General features: G+C 48.7%; 1 long non-coding RNA gene across 1 annotated transcript; it reads left to right on the forward strand.

The window, feature by feature from the left end:
* The first annotated feature begins 233 nt into the window (after positions 1–233).
* On the forward strand, positions 234–6,201 carry LOC143392003 (uncharacterized). Its single transcript, XR_013090305.2, has 3 exons — positions 234–1,072; positions 1,873–2,141; positions 4,860–6,201. It is a non-coding gene; the product is annotated as an uncharacterized LOC143392003 (long non-coding RNA).
* The last annotated feature ends 10,744 nt before the right edge of the window (positions 6,202–16,945 follow it).

Consider the following 16,945-nt stretch of genomic DNA (forward strand, 5'->3'; position numbering starts at 1 on the left):
GGTCCCCCCCCCCGCCGGGGTATCACACCAGCCGGACGGGGTCGGGGACCGGCCTCCCAGAGGGCCCGGGCCCCCAGGGCAGCGCTGGGCTGCGGGCGGGCTTCCCGCGGGTCCCGGTCCACACCGCAGCTCGCCCGGCGGACCCGCGCCCCGCCCCGCGCCCCGGGACGGCCGACCCGTCGGGGCGGGAGCAGGTGCTCGCTTCCAGCGCGGGCTGCCCAGCCCGTCCGACTTAAGGGACCTGACCTCTGGAAAACAGGAAACGCCCAGCCATGAAACGCAGGCCCGTAACCTCCTGGAGTCTCCTTATCTGCTCAGCGTCCACTGCGTTTCCTTTGTCTTTTGTCTGGGCCACTAAGGCTTTTTTTTATTATTTTTTTTTCTGATCTTGTGCACATTTATAAGATGAAAGTCACATGGAATATGAATAAGCTCTTCTGTTTCCTTCCATTTTATTTATTCTGTATTTTTATTTGGCTTGATGCTGGGGACCTCGGAGGGCCTGGCGCGTACTGTACCAGCGCCTTATCAGGGAGCCACACCCCAACTTCCTACCAGTTTTACTCAGACCTTTGCCAGAAATCCTGAAGGCGAAGATCAGCTCGGGCCTGGTGGCTGCTGCCTTCAGAAAATCTAGTGTCACTTTTAAAAATGTTGTTTATTTATTGTTATTTTTTCAACGCTGGGGACGGAACCCAGACCCTCCTGCGCTGGGCCAGCGCTCACCCTGGAGCGTTCCCGGGCCTCCCGCCGCAGTCCCAGAGCTAACCGCCTTAGCGAATCCGCCTAGTTTCTTGGCGCTTGAGTGTCGTGGTCCTGATCTCACAGAGGATGCTAAACACACAGCAGAAAGGAGCTTGGCAAGGGCGGAGGATGCAAGAGTGAGTCTGGCTTCAGATCAGCTCCTCTCTGAATTTCATGGCATTTGGGCCCCAGTTTCCGCAGCGCGAACTGAGACGTGCCCCAGTGCAGCGGTGCGGGGTTCTAGCCAGGAAATTTCACCATCGGTGGCTCGGGTTAGGACTCCTCTCATCCGACTCTCAAGATTATTATGAGGATTAATTGAGACCAGGTATGTGACTTTTTGGCATAGAGTAAGGGGTACATTGGAGGTGGGACATTTTATTTTTGTGTGTATGTGTAGGAAATATGTTTGAATCATGAGTAATTATCAAAAAAGTATCCAAAGGCTGGGGTTGTGGCTCAGGGGTAGAGCACTGGCCTAGCACTACTGGGGCCCTGGGTTTGATCCTTAGCACCACATAAAAGTAAATAAACAAAATAAAGGTATTGTGTCCAACTAAAAAGTAAATATTTAAAAAAAAAAAAAAAAGTATCCAGAGGACTGAGGGTGTGGCTCAGGGTAGAGGCATGCCTAGCCTGCATGAGCCCTGGGTTCCATCCCCAGTAGGCAAAAGGAAGCCTACCTCCACTCTTGCACCACCTGACAGTATCTTGTGCATCTTTCTTGAATGCACTTAAGGAAATATGAGTGCATATGTGTGTCCTTTGTTTAAAAAAAAAAAAAAAAAAAAAAGCATGCTCTACCTTGCTGTGTGCTTGCCTTCTTAAATGTATTTATGTCTTGGAGTCATTTCCTCTTCAGTAATCTGGGGCTTCCTTGTCATTTAAATTTATTTATGTATTGCTCATACTGTTTTATTTTACCACAGTTCGTTGTCCCCTGTGGCACGTGGGTGTTGCCAGGCTTTTGTTCTTATAAACAGCGTTGCCAGGAGTAAGTCTGCACAAAGGTCGACTCTCCACCTGCAGGTCAAGGAAAGCGGATCCTGGGGTGTGATTGCCAGGTCAGGGCCATGTGCAGACAGTGCAGGTATATGGTGAAGTTGTCGTCTGTACTTTCATCTCCAGGAAAACAGAACCGACAGGATATTTAGATGGAGATACAGATAAATGAGAGATTATCAGGCACTGACACACCCGACTGTGGAGCCTGGCAAGCAAGGCCCAAGACCTGCAGTGGCCCGAGAGATTCGGCAGTTGCCGCCTGAAGGTTTGCAGCTCCAGACCAGGGAGGGCCGGCTGGGAGTCAGAGTCCAGGAAGGGACAGACGCCCAGCTCCCAGGCCTCTTGCCAAGGGAGGGGCCAGCCTTTTTGCCCTATCCAGGCCTTCAGCTGAGGTGGGTTTTCACTTTAAATGTTGCTCTCACCCAGAAATTTCCTCACACTCCCAGTAGTGTTTGACCAAGAACCGGGCGCCCCGCGGCCCAGTCAGGTGGATTTATCCAGCGCACCCTGCACGGGGTTGTCCTGGTTTGTGGTCACCCCCACCCAGGCATAAGAGTGCCATTCACAGGGTCTCAGATTCAGGTGCCAAGGGACTGCGGATGTGGCTCAGTGGTAGAGCAGTTGCCTAGCCTGTGTAACCCTGAGTTCAATCCCCACTACGGAAGGAAGGAAGGAAGGAAGGGAGGAAGGAAGGAAGGAAGGGAGGGAGGGAGGGAGGGAGGAAAGAAGTAAGTTTCACTACCCTGTAAGAAACCACCTGTCATTAGCGGCTGCCTCCCATTTCCCCGAGGCCTCCAGCCCAGGCGACCCCTGATCTGCTTCCTGTGTCTGTGGGAAGGGGATCGGAGGCAGGCAGTCCCCAGGGTCGGACTTCTCTCCCTAAGTTGGTATCTGCACCCATGGTGGAGCGAGGGTCTGGCCTCCTTCCATTTCGAGGTTCAGCGTGATCAGCCACTTTGGTCTCTTCCTCTGTGAGTGGAAATCTGGCTTGTTCCCACTTTGCAGTTATCATGGATAACGCTGCCCTAGGTCTTTGTACACAGCTCTGTGCACACCTGCGTTTTGAGGTCTCTGGAGTGTAATTGCGGAGACTTCTGAGGAAATACCAGAGGTTCCAGGTCGCTGAGCGATTTAACACCCCGCCCCCACGGGAGCCAGGGGTCCACCTTCTCCACATCCCACTGACGCTCGTTGATACCTCGGGTTGTTGAATTATTGTTGTTACCTGTTGTTTTGATTCCAGCCGCCTGGGGTGTGAGGGTGTTTCATTGTGGGTTTGAGTTGCATTTCCCGGTGACTAACCCGCACGTGCTTAGGAGAGCGCTTATCACCACATCCAGCCCCCCCCCCCCCCGTTTTTTTCTTACTTTATTTTGACTCAGGATATCACTAACTTTCCCAGGCTGGCCTTGAACTTGCCATCCTTCTGCTGTACCTCCCAAGAAGCTGGAATTACAGATGTGTGCCACTAAACCCAGCTTTTTTTTTTTTTTTTAGTGTAAGTTTTTTCTGTAGTCCAAGGTGCTATTTTTTTGTGTGTGTGGCTTTGAATATTGTACCATAGATAAAACTGTCCCCTCTATTTTAGAAAGAAAATTTCCTTTCTCTTCTAGTACTTCTATGCTTTCAGATTTTACATTTAAAACTTGGATACATTTGGATTTTATCCTGGGTATGATGTCAAATACATCCACCTTTCTTCTTTTTTCCAAAAGCTGTGCTGGGTGTGTTTCTGCACCCTGAAAAGAAGGATTTTGGTCAGATGGCCAGGGGGCCCAATAGGAGGAGGTGATTCTTGCAGAGAGAGCCATGCGTAAGGATGTGACAGAAATGCAGATGAAGAGGGCTGCAGGAGTCAAGGTCCCCAAGGTTGAGCAAGCATGTTAGGCTATTTTCTGTTACTATAACAAAATACCTGAGGCTGGTGCTTAATAGAAAAGAGGTCAGAAAGGAATGCAGAAGAGGGAATCATTTCTTGGGGTGCAGCTCAGTGGTAGAGTACTAGCCTGTCATGTGCAAGGCCCTGGGTTCTATCCCAGCACAAGAAAAAGGGGCAATAGTGTGGGGTGAGCATGCTTTAATCCCACCGACTCTCACTCCTTGGCTGAGTCTTCTAAGGACATGCCCCTGACCTCACTTCCTCCCTCTGGGTCCCCCCTCTTAAAGTTTCCTTGAAGGTAACCGTGGAGTCTGGGTCATGCTATGGGTCTGACGGTGCTAAAGGTGCCTTGCAGGTGCGAGGGAAAGGCAGCTTCCCACTGTTCTGCAGAATGGTGTAGGAGGCCATTTCCCCTCTTCATCCACATTATGGATATTGAAATAGTAACATTTGCCATTTTATTAAATATTCTGGAAGCAGGATTTTTCGGGGGGCACTAAGGATTGAATTCAGGGGCGCTCGACCACTGAGCCACACCTCCAGCCCTATTCTGTATTTTATTTAGAGACAGGGTCTCACCGAATTGCTTAACACCTCATTTTTGCTGAGGCTGGCTTTGAACTCCCGATCCTCCTGCCTCAGCCTCCTGAGCTGCTGGGATGACGGGCGTGCACCACTGCGCCCGGCTGGAAGCAGGCTTTCCAATAATTGCTTTTCCCCACTCCCCCACTTCAGTCCCAGGGTGGAACCCAGGGCCTTGGCATGAGAGGCACACGCTCCACCACTGAGCCACACGCAGCCCTCTACACGGTCAAAAACGAACGAAAAGCGGAACCTTCTTTGTGGAAGTAGAGTTGACCTGCAGTAAGACACCTATTTAGAGTTTTGATGTCTGTCCACACCTTTGAAGCCATGACCACAATCAGCATGGTCCACGTCTCCACTACCCACAGCTCCATTGCCCCGGAACCTCCGACCCTCGCCCCAGGCTGCAATGCCCTGCCTCTGAAGGCGAGTGCCTCAGGTGGCCATCCTGTGCACCTCCCTCTGTCGGTGGACAGCCATGTTGGTCTGTCTGGCTGTTTCTGATGCAGCTTGCCTGTGGCTGATTCTTCTCTCCAGGCAAATTCCACCAGAGGTTAGGAACGGCCGACTTTTGCAATAACTTGCAAACACCTCATCACAAGGTGCAGTGGCCACCAGGTTCGCTTTTCATTTGGTTACCTTTCAGGAAAGCCGTGTCTCTCACCGTAGGCTCGCTCTCTACACACGCCTCCGTGGTTTCCGCCTGGATGCAGAGCTGGTTATTTTTGGAAAGGCACTTTTGTGGCTGGGGAAGGAACCCACATACCTCTTGACGGGATGCCAAAGCACACAGAACCTGGGTGGGGTCTTGGCCAGAGCAGGCCTGGGGCCCTCCGAAGTCCTCCCTCAGCTCAGCTCCTGTCCGGGGTCTTCTGAACCCAGAATGGCTCAAGCTGCAACTCCGCAGGCTCCTGTGAGCCAGACAGGACCCTCAGGCACTGGGCTCTTGGGAGAAGGAGATTTCAGTTTCCAGGAGGCCGAGGCAGAACAGCAGGCCGCAGAGGTACAACCTGTCAGAGCTGGCCTTCCTGCTGGCTGCCCTCGCTGCCCAGGTGTGGAAGGTGAGGAGGCTTAGCGAAGGTCAGGTGCCAACTCAGACCCCGTGGCTGCTGGGTAGCTCAGTGTGCAGTGCCGAGCCCGCAGGGACCCAGCCGAAATCAAGCAAAACAGAAGAGCTTCCCAGGCCAGCGAGAGAGGAAACCAGCGCAGCTCCGCTCAGCCTCAAGGTCACTGTTGTCCAGCGGGTGACCACAGGTGACTCAGGACATAATTTGGGGGAAATGGAAACGCATTTTTAAATTTGCAGGCCAGGTATTATTCAATGGTATCATTCATATACTGGAAGCCAACTCCCAGTGTGTTGGTATTGAGAGGTGCCTTGGGAAAGCGGTTTGTACCCTCGACAAAGGGGCCAGAGGGAGATCTCTGGCCCTCCTGCCATGTGAGGGTGCAGCAAGGAGCCCCGGTGGGAGCTGGGAGTGAGTCCTCAGCAGAGGATGACTCTTCTGGAACCTTGGGCTCAGACACGGAGCCTCCAGGACTGTGAACAATAGATTTCTGTTGTTTAATGTTTACTTGTCTCAGGTATTTTGTTACGGCAGCACACTTGGACTGAGGCCTTTAGTATGTATGTGTCAATGTGTAGAGTTTGGGGCTGGGGATGTGGCTCAGTGGTAAAGCACTTGCTTAGCATGTGTGAGGCCCTGGTTCTATGCCAGCATGGGTAAACACACACAGGCACACGCACACGCACACACACACAGTAACTATTACATCAAGGCCAGAATTGCACAGCTATAATGACTTAGATCTGGGTAAAGTAGGATTTTAAGTTATTTTAAAATGTGAGGGAGGACAGGGCTGTGGTTCAGTGGTGGAGAGCTCGCCTGGCGCTCATGGAGCCCTGGGTTTGGTCCTCAGCACCACATAAAAATAAATAAGTAAAATAAAGGTACTGTGTCCATCTACAACTAAAAATATCTTTTTAAAAAAAAGTGAGGGAAAATTTTAAATATTAAGTAATAACATCCATCCTGGTAGGTTGCAGCAAAGTCATCGAGGAAAGTAAGTGGGGACAGTGGCACAGCAGGGTCTTGCTGCTTCCCCTTGACCTGGTGTGATGGTGACCAGGTAAGACGCACCCTTGCAGGTGGCACCTTGAGGTTGCTGGCACTCACCCTCAATCCTGCGTGCCCACGCGCGTGCCCATACACACCTGTGCGCGGTCTCACACGCCCGGACGGGCACTCCTGCTGGGGCATCAGGACAGGCCCTGCCCTCCCGGCCTGTGCCAATCCCAGGCTCCCCTCTCCCTAGGTTCCCGTGGCCAATTGGGAGGATGGGGTACCCCGAGAAGCCTGCAGGAGAGGTGCGGCATTTGGGGGTCGTGGGAGCCCGCCTGCCTCCTCCAGCTGGGTCAGCAGGGTGGCTTTGTCGTGCAGGGCACTTGTGGGCCAGGAGGCGGAGTCCTCGCCCTGCCATGGCGGTGCCCGCAGGCCCCTTCGGCCCCCAGAGGAAGGGGTCCCCAGGGCTCCCCCTCCCCAGCCCCCCTCCTTGCTGATCTCCTGGGGACTGCTCTGGCCGTGCAGCCTGATCCCCGCCCCCACCGACCGTCCCCTGCTCCACACACCTGGGCCATGGTTCCAAGCCCTGGGCCTGTCCCCTGTACCCGTGGGTCACTCACTTCTTGTTGCTGTCCTGTGCAGCCTGGGCCCTGCTTCCATCTCGACTCTTCTTTTCCTCTTCTTTCCGAGCTCCTCTGAAGCCAGGGTCTTGTACGGCAGGAGGAGCGATCCATTGCCGAGCTGCATCCCCAGTGTCTTGATTTTATTTTGAGACAGGAGCTCACGGAGTTGCCTGGATCCAGTGTGGACATTTTTTAGAGTGGGAGGCTCGTCAGGTGTGGTGGCACCGCTGTGACCCCAGCAGCCCGGGAGGAGGCGGAGGCAGGAGGACGGAGCTCAGAGCAGCCTGTATGTGTGTGTGTGTGTGTGTGTGTGTGTGTGTGTGTGTGTGAGATGGCAAGTCCCAATGACCCACAGTCAGTTGAAAATACTGTGCTCAGAAACAATTTAACTCCCTCATCACTGAGCAGCTCACAGACCTTACCCATTAACTCTCACGTTCTCAATCCTGTGAACATAATAGATATTCCAATGTTATTTCAAAGTTACCATCAGTGATACATTTGTTGTCAGGTTAAGTTTTTGTAAGTGTCCCACATCTAGGACTATGGGATAAAATGGGTTTCATGTGCTCAGAACAAGTACATAGCCTACCGTTGGAGACTCAGGAGAAAGTATCAATAGCCCAGGAAAAGATCAAAATTCAAAGCATATAGCCAGGCACAGAGGCATAAGCCTGTCTTCCCAGTGACTTAGAAAGCTGAGACAGGAGGATTGCAAGTTCAAGGCCAGCCTCCGCAACTAAGCAAGGTTCTAAGCAACTTAGTGAGTTTCTTTCTCAAAATAAAAATATAAAAAGACTGGGGATGTGGCTCAGTGGTTAAGGGCCTTTGGTTTAATTCCCAGTACTCCCACTCCCACTATCCCCTGGGAAAAAAAATTCAAAGCACAGTTTCTAAAATCAAGTTGCTGTCACACCTTTGCAAAGTGGAAATATCATAGGTAGAACCATCCCAGGCTGAGGAGCACTGTAAACTGAATGTGTTTCAGCAGCCATACATATCCTAATACGTGCTGCTGTGGAACTTCTGGTTTCACTTAACAGTCCATCAGAGCTAAGTGTCAATAGAGCCGGTTCCAAATTGAGTTCCCCCCAAAGCCAACCTCAAGATACGGATTTCAGGGAAAGTTCTGGGTCTAGGGGATGCCCTCAGATCTGGGGGTGGGAGGTGGGGAAGTGAGAGAGCAAGGAAAGGTCAGCAAGACCAGGTCAATTATTGAACAGGTCACCAAAGTAGGCAGCGGAGCCCAGCCCCAGGGAGAACCTCTGGGAGACATGGAGGCACAAGGCTTGTTCTGGCCCCTTGGGGACAGAATGTTCCAGTCTTCACCCTGCACCTCAAGGGCATCATGACTGAGAGCTGTCCAGGGGGCTCACTGCCCAGCATAGCTGCCCTGCATGGGGCTGGAAAAAGCCCTCAGGCAGCCAGCCCCGGGGAGGAGAATGCTGGCCAAGCGTGGAGTGGGGCGCTCCAGGGAGCCTCCTGCCGGGCTGCAGTCACCTGGCCCTTTTTATTTTTTCTGTGTGGCTTAAATCTTTTTGTGTGTGTGTGCTGATTAGTGATACATGACAGAAGAATGCAGTTATGCACTTTGATATCTCCTACACAGATGGGGTATCATTTCTCATTTTTATGATTGTACCTGTTGTAGGATCGCATCGGTCACGCAGTCATGTATGTACCTAGGGTAATAATGTCTGTTTCATTCTACTGTCCTTCCTGTCCCCATGTCCCCTCCCCTCCCTTCTCTTCCCTCCAACTAATCTAAAGTAACTCTGTTCTTCCCTAGTGCGTCCATTGTGAATCAGCATCCGCACACCAGACAAAACGTTCAGCCTTTGTTTTTTGGGATTGGCTTATTTCACTTAGCATAATGTTCCCCAGCTCCACTATTTACTGGCAAATGCCCGAATTTTATTCTTCTTTAAAGCTGGATAATCTTCCATCAAATATATACACCACATTTTCTTTATCCATTCATCTGTTGAAGGGCACCTAGGCTGGTTCCGTAGCTTGGCTCTTGTGAATTGAGCTGCTCTAAACATTGATGTGGCTATTATCACTACAGAATACTGATTTTAAGTCCTTTGGGTGTAAACCGAGGAGTGGGACAGCTGGGTCAGATGGTGGCTCCATTCCAGGTTTCCTGAGGAATCTCCGACGGCTTTCCATAGTGGTTGCACCAGTTTGCAGTCCCACCAGCAGTGTCTGAGTGTGCCCTTCCCCCACATCCTCGCCAACAGTCATTGCTGCCTGTGTCCTTGACCCGTGCACACCTGGCTACTTCCTGGGGTAAATTCCCCTGGCCTCCTCTTCTTATTATTATTCAATTCATTCTGACTGGAGTGAGATGGAATCTTAAGAGTAGTTTTGATTTGCATTTCTCTAATTGCTAGAGATGTTGAACACTTTTTCATATATTTGTTTCTTTGATTGTATTTCTTCTTGAAGTGTCTGTTCAGTTCCTTTGCCCATTTACTGATTGGGTCACTTGCTTTTTGGTGTTGAGTTTTTTGAGTTCTTCATATATCCTAGAGATTAGTGCGTTATCTGAGGTGCATGTGGTGAAGATTTTCTGCAATCTGTAGGCTCTCTCTTCACATTACTGATTTTTTTTTGCTGAGAAGAAGCTTTTTAGTTTCAACCCATCCCATTTGTTGATTCTTGATTTTATTTATTGTGCTTTAGGAGTCTTGTTAAAGAAGGCAGACTTTTCTTCCAGTAGGCTCAGGGTCTCTGTTCTAGTGCCTAAGTCTTTGATCCACTTTGATCTGAGTTTCATGCAGGTGAGAGATAGAGGTTCATTCTCATTTTGTTACATGGGGCTTCCCAGGATCCCCGGCACCATTTGTTGAGTGGGCTATGGTTTCTCCAGTGGATGCTTTGGGCACATTTGTCTAGTATGAGAGACTGTACTGTGTGGGTTTGTCTCTGTGTCTCCTATTCTGTGCCGTTGGTCTTTGTGTCTATTTTGGTGCCAATGCCAGGCTGTTTTTGTTACTGTGGCTCTGTGGTATAGTTTAAGGTCTGCTATTGTGATGTCTCCTGCTTCACTTTTCTTACTAAGGATTGCTTTGCCTATTCTGGGTCTTTGATTTTTTCCAAGTGAATTTCATGATTGCTTTTTCTAGTTCTCTGAAGAGTGTCATTGGGATTTTAATAGGAATTGCACTAAATCTGTACAATGCTTTTCATGCCATAGCCATTTGACAATATGAATTCTGCCTATCCAGGAGCATGGGAGGTCTTGCTGTTTTCTAAGGTCTTCTTCAATTTCTTTCTTTAGTGTTCTTTTGTTTTCACTGTAGAGGATTGTTAGATGGATTCCCAAGTATTTTATTTATTTATTTGCGGCTACTGTGAATGGGGTAGTTTTCCTAATTTCTCTCTCAGTGGGTTCATCGCTGATGTATAGGAATGCGTTTGACTTATGGTTGTTGATCTTATAACCTGCTACTTTTCTGAATTCATTTATTAGTTCTAGAAGTTTTCTGGCGAATTTTTTGGATCTTCTAAATATAGAATAAAGTCATCAGCAAATAGTTCTTCTTTACCTATTTGTATCCCTCTAATTTCTTTTTTTGGTCTAATTGATCTGGCTAGAGTTTCAAGGCCGATGTTGAATAAAAGTGGTGAACGAAGGCATCCTTGTCTTGATCCAGTTTTTAGAGGGAATGCTTTCAATTTTTCTCCATTTAGAGTTATGCTGGCCTTAGATTCAGCATATATAGCTTTTGCAAAGTTGAGGTATGTTCCTGCCATCCCTAGGTTTTCTGGTGTTTTGAACATGAAGGGTGCTGTATTTTTGTCAAATGCTTTTTCTGCATCTATTGAGAAAATCAGATGATTCTTGTTTTTAAGTCTATCAATATGATGAATTATGTGTATTGATTTCCAAATATTGAAGCAACCCTGCATCCCTCGGTTGATTGTGGTGCACTATCTTTTTAATATGTTTTTGTATACAAGTTTCCAGAATTTTCTTGAGGATTCTTGCATCTATGTCCATCAGGGGTATTGGTTTGAAGTTTCCTTTCCTTGATGTGTCTTTGTCTGGTTTTGGTATCTGGATGATTTTAGTCTCATAGAATGAGTTTGGAAGGACTCCCTCCTTTTCCATTTCATGGAATAATGTGAGGATACTGGTGTTAATTCTCCTGTGAAGGTCTTGTAGAACTCAGCTGAGAATCCATCTGGCCCTGGGCTTTTCTTGATGGCAGGCTTTTTTGTTTTTTAGATTTTTTTAAAGATGTTGATGGACTATTATGCTATTTGTTTATTTGTACACAGTGCTGAAAATCGAACTCAGTGCCTCACACATGCTAGGCAAGAGCTCTACCACTGAGCCACAGCCACAGCTCTGGTTGGTTGGCTTGATCTGTTTGAATTTCATACGTCCTCCTGACTTAGTTTGAGTAGAGCATATCCTCTAGAAATTTGTCAGTGCCTTTGATAATTTCTTTCTTTTTTCTTTTTCCCCCCACAATATCTTTATTTCATTTTTATGTGGTGCTGAGGATTGAACCCAGTGCTCCATGCATGCTAGGTGACCCCTCTACCACTGAGCCACAACCCCAGCCCCTGTTTTTGGTATTTTCTATTTTATTGGAGTATAAACTTTCAAAGTAGTTTCTAATTATCCTTTGTATTTCAGTTGTGTCAGTCATGATATTTCTTTTTTCATCACATATTTTAGTAATTTGAGTTTTCTCTTCATTAGCACAGATAGGTGTTTATTGTTTTTTTTTTTTTTCAAAGAACCAACTTTTTGTTTTGTCAATTTTTTTCAATTGTTTCTTTTGTTTCATTTTCATTGACTTCAGCTCTGATTTTAATTATTTCCTGTATTCTACTGTTTTGGGTGTTAATTTGTTATTTTTCTAGGGCTTTGAGATGTAATATTAGGTCATTTCTTTGTTGACTTTTTATTCTTTTAATAAATGAGCTCAATGCAATAAACTTTCCTCTAGGCACTGTCTTCATAGTGTCATAGAGATTTTGATATGTCACATCAGTGATCTCATTTACCTCTAGGTATTTTTATTTCATCTTTGATTTCTTCTACTAACCATTCATCATGCAATAGTGTATTATTTAGTCTCCATTTGTTACAGTAGCTTCCATTTTTTATTTTATTGTTCATTCATAATTTCATTCCTTATGATCTGATAGAATGCAGGGCCTTAGCTCCTTTTTTATTTACTTTTTGTATTTACTAAGAATTGCTTGTGGCATAAGATATGGTCTATTTTAGAGAATGATCCGTGTGCTGCTGAGAAGAAAGTATATTTGCCCATTGATGAATGAAATATCTTAAATATGTCTGTTAAGTCTAAATTATTGATCATATTATTTATTTCTATAGTTTCCTTATTTAGTTTTTGTTTGGAAGATCTGTCAGTAGTGGTGGAGGCATGTGAAATCTACTCAGTATTCTTGTTTTGTGGTCCCTTTTGATTCTTGAAATTGAGAAGGGTCTGTTTGACGTACACAGATGCTCCATTGTTTGGGGCATAAATATTCACAGTTGTTACGTCTTGCTGATCTATAATTCCCCTAAGTAGTATGGAATGCCCTTCTTTGTCCCTTTTGATTAACTTGGGCTTGAAGCCCACCTTTACTGGAATGAGGGCGGAGACCCCTGCTTGTTTGCACTTCCCACCCTCTCACCTCAGTCTGGGGATGTCTTTGCCTGTGAGATGAGTCTCTGGAGGCAGCGGATTGTTGGGGGATGTTTCTGAATCCAGGCTGCCAGGCTGTGTCTTTGGATTGGTGAGTCCAGGTGGTCAACGTTGGGGTTGTTGGGAGACATGATCGCGTTCCCTGTATTCTGGTTTATGTCTGGTTTTGATCTGACTTGGTCTCTCCTTTGGTTGGCTGTTTCATGGTGTCGCTCCTCCCGTTTTTTCCCTTGCTCCATTCTTCTCATGGAATATTTTGCAGGACTTCCACGTGTGAATTCCCCGAACTCTTGTTTATCATGGAAGGGTTTTATTTCATCTTCAAATCTGATACTTAATTTTGGGGGATATAAAGTTCTTGGTTGGCATCCATTGTCTTTCAGAGCCTGAACTATACTATTTCAGAAACGCCTCGCTTTGAGGGTCTGGGCTGAGAAATCTTTGAGATCCGAGTTGGTTTCCCCCTGTATGTAATCTGTTTTGTTTCTCTCACAGCCTTTAATGACTGTATTTGAGTCATTCTCAGTATGATTGGTCTTGGTGGGGGCCTACCAGGACTTTGTACATTTGGGGTCCTATAAGCCTCGTGTATTTGATTTTCCACTTCATTTTTGAGGGTTGGGAAATTTTCTGATATTACGTCATTGAAAAGATTGTGCATTTCTTTGGTTTGTATCTCTGCTCCTTCATCTATCTCATCAACTCTTAAGTTGGATCTTTTCATGTTATCCATAATTCTTGGATGTTCTGTTTATGGATTCTTATCTTCTCTGTATGGTCAGCTTTATTTTCAAGATTATATATTTTGTCTTCATTGCCTGAAGTTCTATCTTCCAAGTGGTCTAGTCTATTGGTGACGCTTTCCATTGAATTTATAATTTGGTTTATTAATTCCTTCATTTTGAGGATTTCTGCTTCTTTTTTTTTTTTTAGAATCTCTAATTCTTTTTTGAGATGATCTTTCACTTTCTGTATTTTTCTTTGATTTCACTTCTTATACTATCCTTTACTTCAGAGATCAGCTTAACTATGTACGCTGTGAACTCCTGACATTTCTTCTACTGTGCTGTCAGTGGATTCAGTTATTGGAGCATCCTGGTTGGTTTGTTTTTTCTTGTTGTTTGTGTGTTTTCCCTCCTAGCAGTATGGATCTGGGGCTCTACAGAGTCCACCCTGTAGACTTGTGTGGTCCCTGAAGTTCTGCAGGTCTTCGCCTTTGAGGGGGAGACCAATGTGAACAACACCCATCATAAACAATATACAGCCTCAACCCTAAAGCTCCCACCTAAGGTTTCTAGGGCTGACTTTCAATAAACAGAAATGATGAGTCCAATCACTGTCTACAAGATAAACAGAAGATTTGCTGAAAGGGTTCACATTGCAAATGGTGGACAATGACAGAAGTAGTGCAGGACATGATGTTCCCGAGGGGGAAGAGGAGCCAACAGAGACTGTCTGTTGAAGTTAGAAGAGAATCCAGGAAAGTAGACAAGTGAGAGGAAGAATACTCACAGCGACTCACCAAGGAAAAAATAAAAAATCTAAGAATACAACAAAACTGCAAAACACCGGTCATGTATCACTGTCCTCCACAAACTGACACCTAAAAAATACCTTGCTCCAGATATGGTAGAGATGCAGGAAAATAGAAAAATAAAATAAAATAAATCTCAATGGAAAACTGAGCTGCCTCTGCGTCTGTCTGTTCAGAAGTTTCTGTGCAGGACCCACAGGTTGTGAGCTCATCCTCGGCCTCACCAGGCACTAAACAGAAAGACCAAGGGATCCTGGGTGTGTCTGCGCCCCCTGTGGGTTGGGCATGGAGCACGGGCTCAGGACAGGGCCCTGGATGGATGATCACGCAGCGATGAGGGACACACTGATGCAGAGGGACACACCGAGGAGGAGACCAAATGATGCAGAGAGAGAAACAAGGGGCTGAACTCACCACTGACAGGTCCAGGGACCACGGGGTGGGGAGGCTCAGTGATGGCCGGTGGCCAGCTCGGGGGAGAGGAGGGCTTCAGGAAGAACCCCTGAAGGTCCTGTGGTCCTTAGCTACCCAAGGCCTCCGACATCTGAAGAGTGACGTCCCTTTTGCCAAACAGTGTGATTAGAATGAGGCCAAAATGCACCAGAGACTCTGGCGCCCGCCAACTCCACCCAGTGAGGATGGTTTTCACAGGGATGGGGTCAGAAGTCCCCAAAGCTATTGGGACAGGAAGTGGTAACAGTAATTACAGTGATTTATTAAAAAAACACATAGGGCTGGGGATACAGCTCAGTTGGTAGAGTGCTTGCCTCACACGCACAAGGCCCTGGGTTCGACCCCAGCAACACACACACACACACACACACACACACACACACACACTCAAGCTGTGTTTTGGGTACTGGGGATTGAACCAGGGGCACTCGAACATTGAGCTATATCCCCAGCACCTTTATTTTATTTTGAGGCCGGGCTCACTAAGTGGCCGAGGCCGGCCTTGAATTGTGATCCTCCTTCCCTCTGCCTCCCGTGGCTGGGCTTACAGGTGTGTGCATCTCACCCAGCCAGTCATTCCTTTTTCAGTTGCTCTTACCTGCCCTTAGGGCGTCTGACAAGAGGATTCAGGTTCGTCCTGTGGTGGAAGTTTCTTCTGAGAACCAGGCCCAAGTCAGGACCAGGCGCCAGGGCCGTGTGGCTTGGCGGAAGAGCCTCGGGCTGCCTTGGCCTGCCCTTCACGTGCAGGCTTGCCTGGGGCGGCCCTGTGACAGGGCAGGCCACCAGGACAAAGGGGAACCAGGTCTCCAGGGAACCAAACTGCACCCGTGTGGAGCCCACGATCTAGCCTGGCTCGCCTCCACGCGTGGGGCTGGGCACACCTTGTGGATTGGGCTCAAGTTCAAGACAGACGCGAGACTGGGCCTTGGGGTCACCCCACTCCTCTCACCTCCCTCTTGGTTTCCAAGGTCGCTATCCCAAAGGACCACAACCTGGCTGCTTGAAACACCCACTGCAGCGCTGGAGGCCACAAGCCCAAGAGTGATGTGGCCAGGGCTCCGCCACCTCTGGAGGCTGTGGAAGGGTCTGTCCCGGCCCCTCCGGCAGATCCTGGGCTTGTGGAACAGAACTTGACTTCGCATGGCTTGTCCCTGCTGTGGGTCTCTGGGTACAAATCCCAGCTTTGAGAAGGCCTCCAGCCATGCTGGCCACCCCACCCCACCCCACCATGACCTCATTTGAACTACTGTTTGCAATGACCAGAGTGGCACCCTGGGGTGCGGGGTTAGCACCTCAACTCAGGAATAAGGGGAAGCCAAGCCGCTACAACACCCCGCACTGTCCTTTTCTTGGGGTGGGGCGCTGGGATTGAGCCAAGGGACACCCTATCACTGAGTTACATCCCCAGTCTTTATTATTTTTATTTTTGAGACAGGATCTCACTAAATTGCCCAGATTGGCCTTGAACTTGTGATCCTCCTGCCTCAGCCTCCCAGCTCTGGGATCGCAGGTGTGGGCCACAGAGCCCACTGTCCTTTGTCAAGACGTCTGGTTGGTGGCTTCCTTTACTGTGTGGCCCTGGAGCACCAGGGTTCCGTCCACTCTGGATGCTCAGGTGAGGGGGCTGTGACGTCCCCTTCTGAGCCCCAGACTTGAGTAGCCAGAGGCCTTGGATGCAGCTCCTGGGGTGGGGCAGTGCCAGGGCTGGGCTAGTAGAAGGAGCAGAAGCGAGCGTCCCCACCAGGGCACAGTCGGGGCTCGTCCATGGCTTTCCACTGGGTAGTGCGTGCAGCATCCAGAGGCTCAGCAACAGTCTGAGACTCCTGCCTGTCACCCTTGGTTACAAGACCAGGTGCCACATGCTCTTCAGCTTGGTTATGCCCCGGGGTCCTGCGTGTCCACTAGATTCTTAGACTTCAGTCCTGAGGCCTGGACCTCAGCGGGAGCCGGAGCCTCTGGACGCTCCCTGCGGCCCTGGCTGGCTCTACTGGCGTCACTGGCCCCAGGTTGCACCTTGGGTTACATGGGCTCCGAGTTACTCAGATGCCACCCAAGATAGAGGAGTCAGCCCAGCATGCCAAGGACAGATGCAAGGTGGCCCAGGTTCGCTCTGACCACAGGGAGTCTATGCCATCAAGCTCACTGGGCTGGGAGCAATCTGAGGGGCAGTTGTCTCTTTGGCCACCTGTGTCACCTCTCCCAGCACAGTCCCTATCATGCTCTGAGCTCCCTCCTGCAGCTAGAGACTGAGAAACTGTGCCTTTGATTTCCTCTGCTGGGAACTCTGCCCCTAGCTCGTCCCATGCCAGGAGCCACCACCCACATCCCATCTGCAGCAAGGCGCTGCCTGGCCGGCCTTCTAGGGGACGGCTCTGTGT

The sequence above is a fragment of the Callospermophilus lateralis genome, chromosome 2 (assembly GCF_048772815.1).
Source record: "Callospermophilus lateralis isolate mCalLat2 chromosome 2, mCalLat2.hap1, whole genome shotgun sequence".
In the NCBI taxonomy this organism is placed as follows: domain Eukaryota; kingdom Metazoa; phylum Chordata; class Mammalia; order Rodentia; family Sciuridae; genus Callospermophilus; species Callospermophilus lateralis.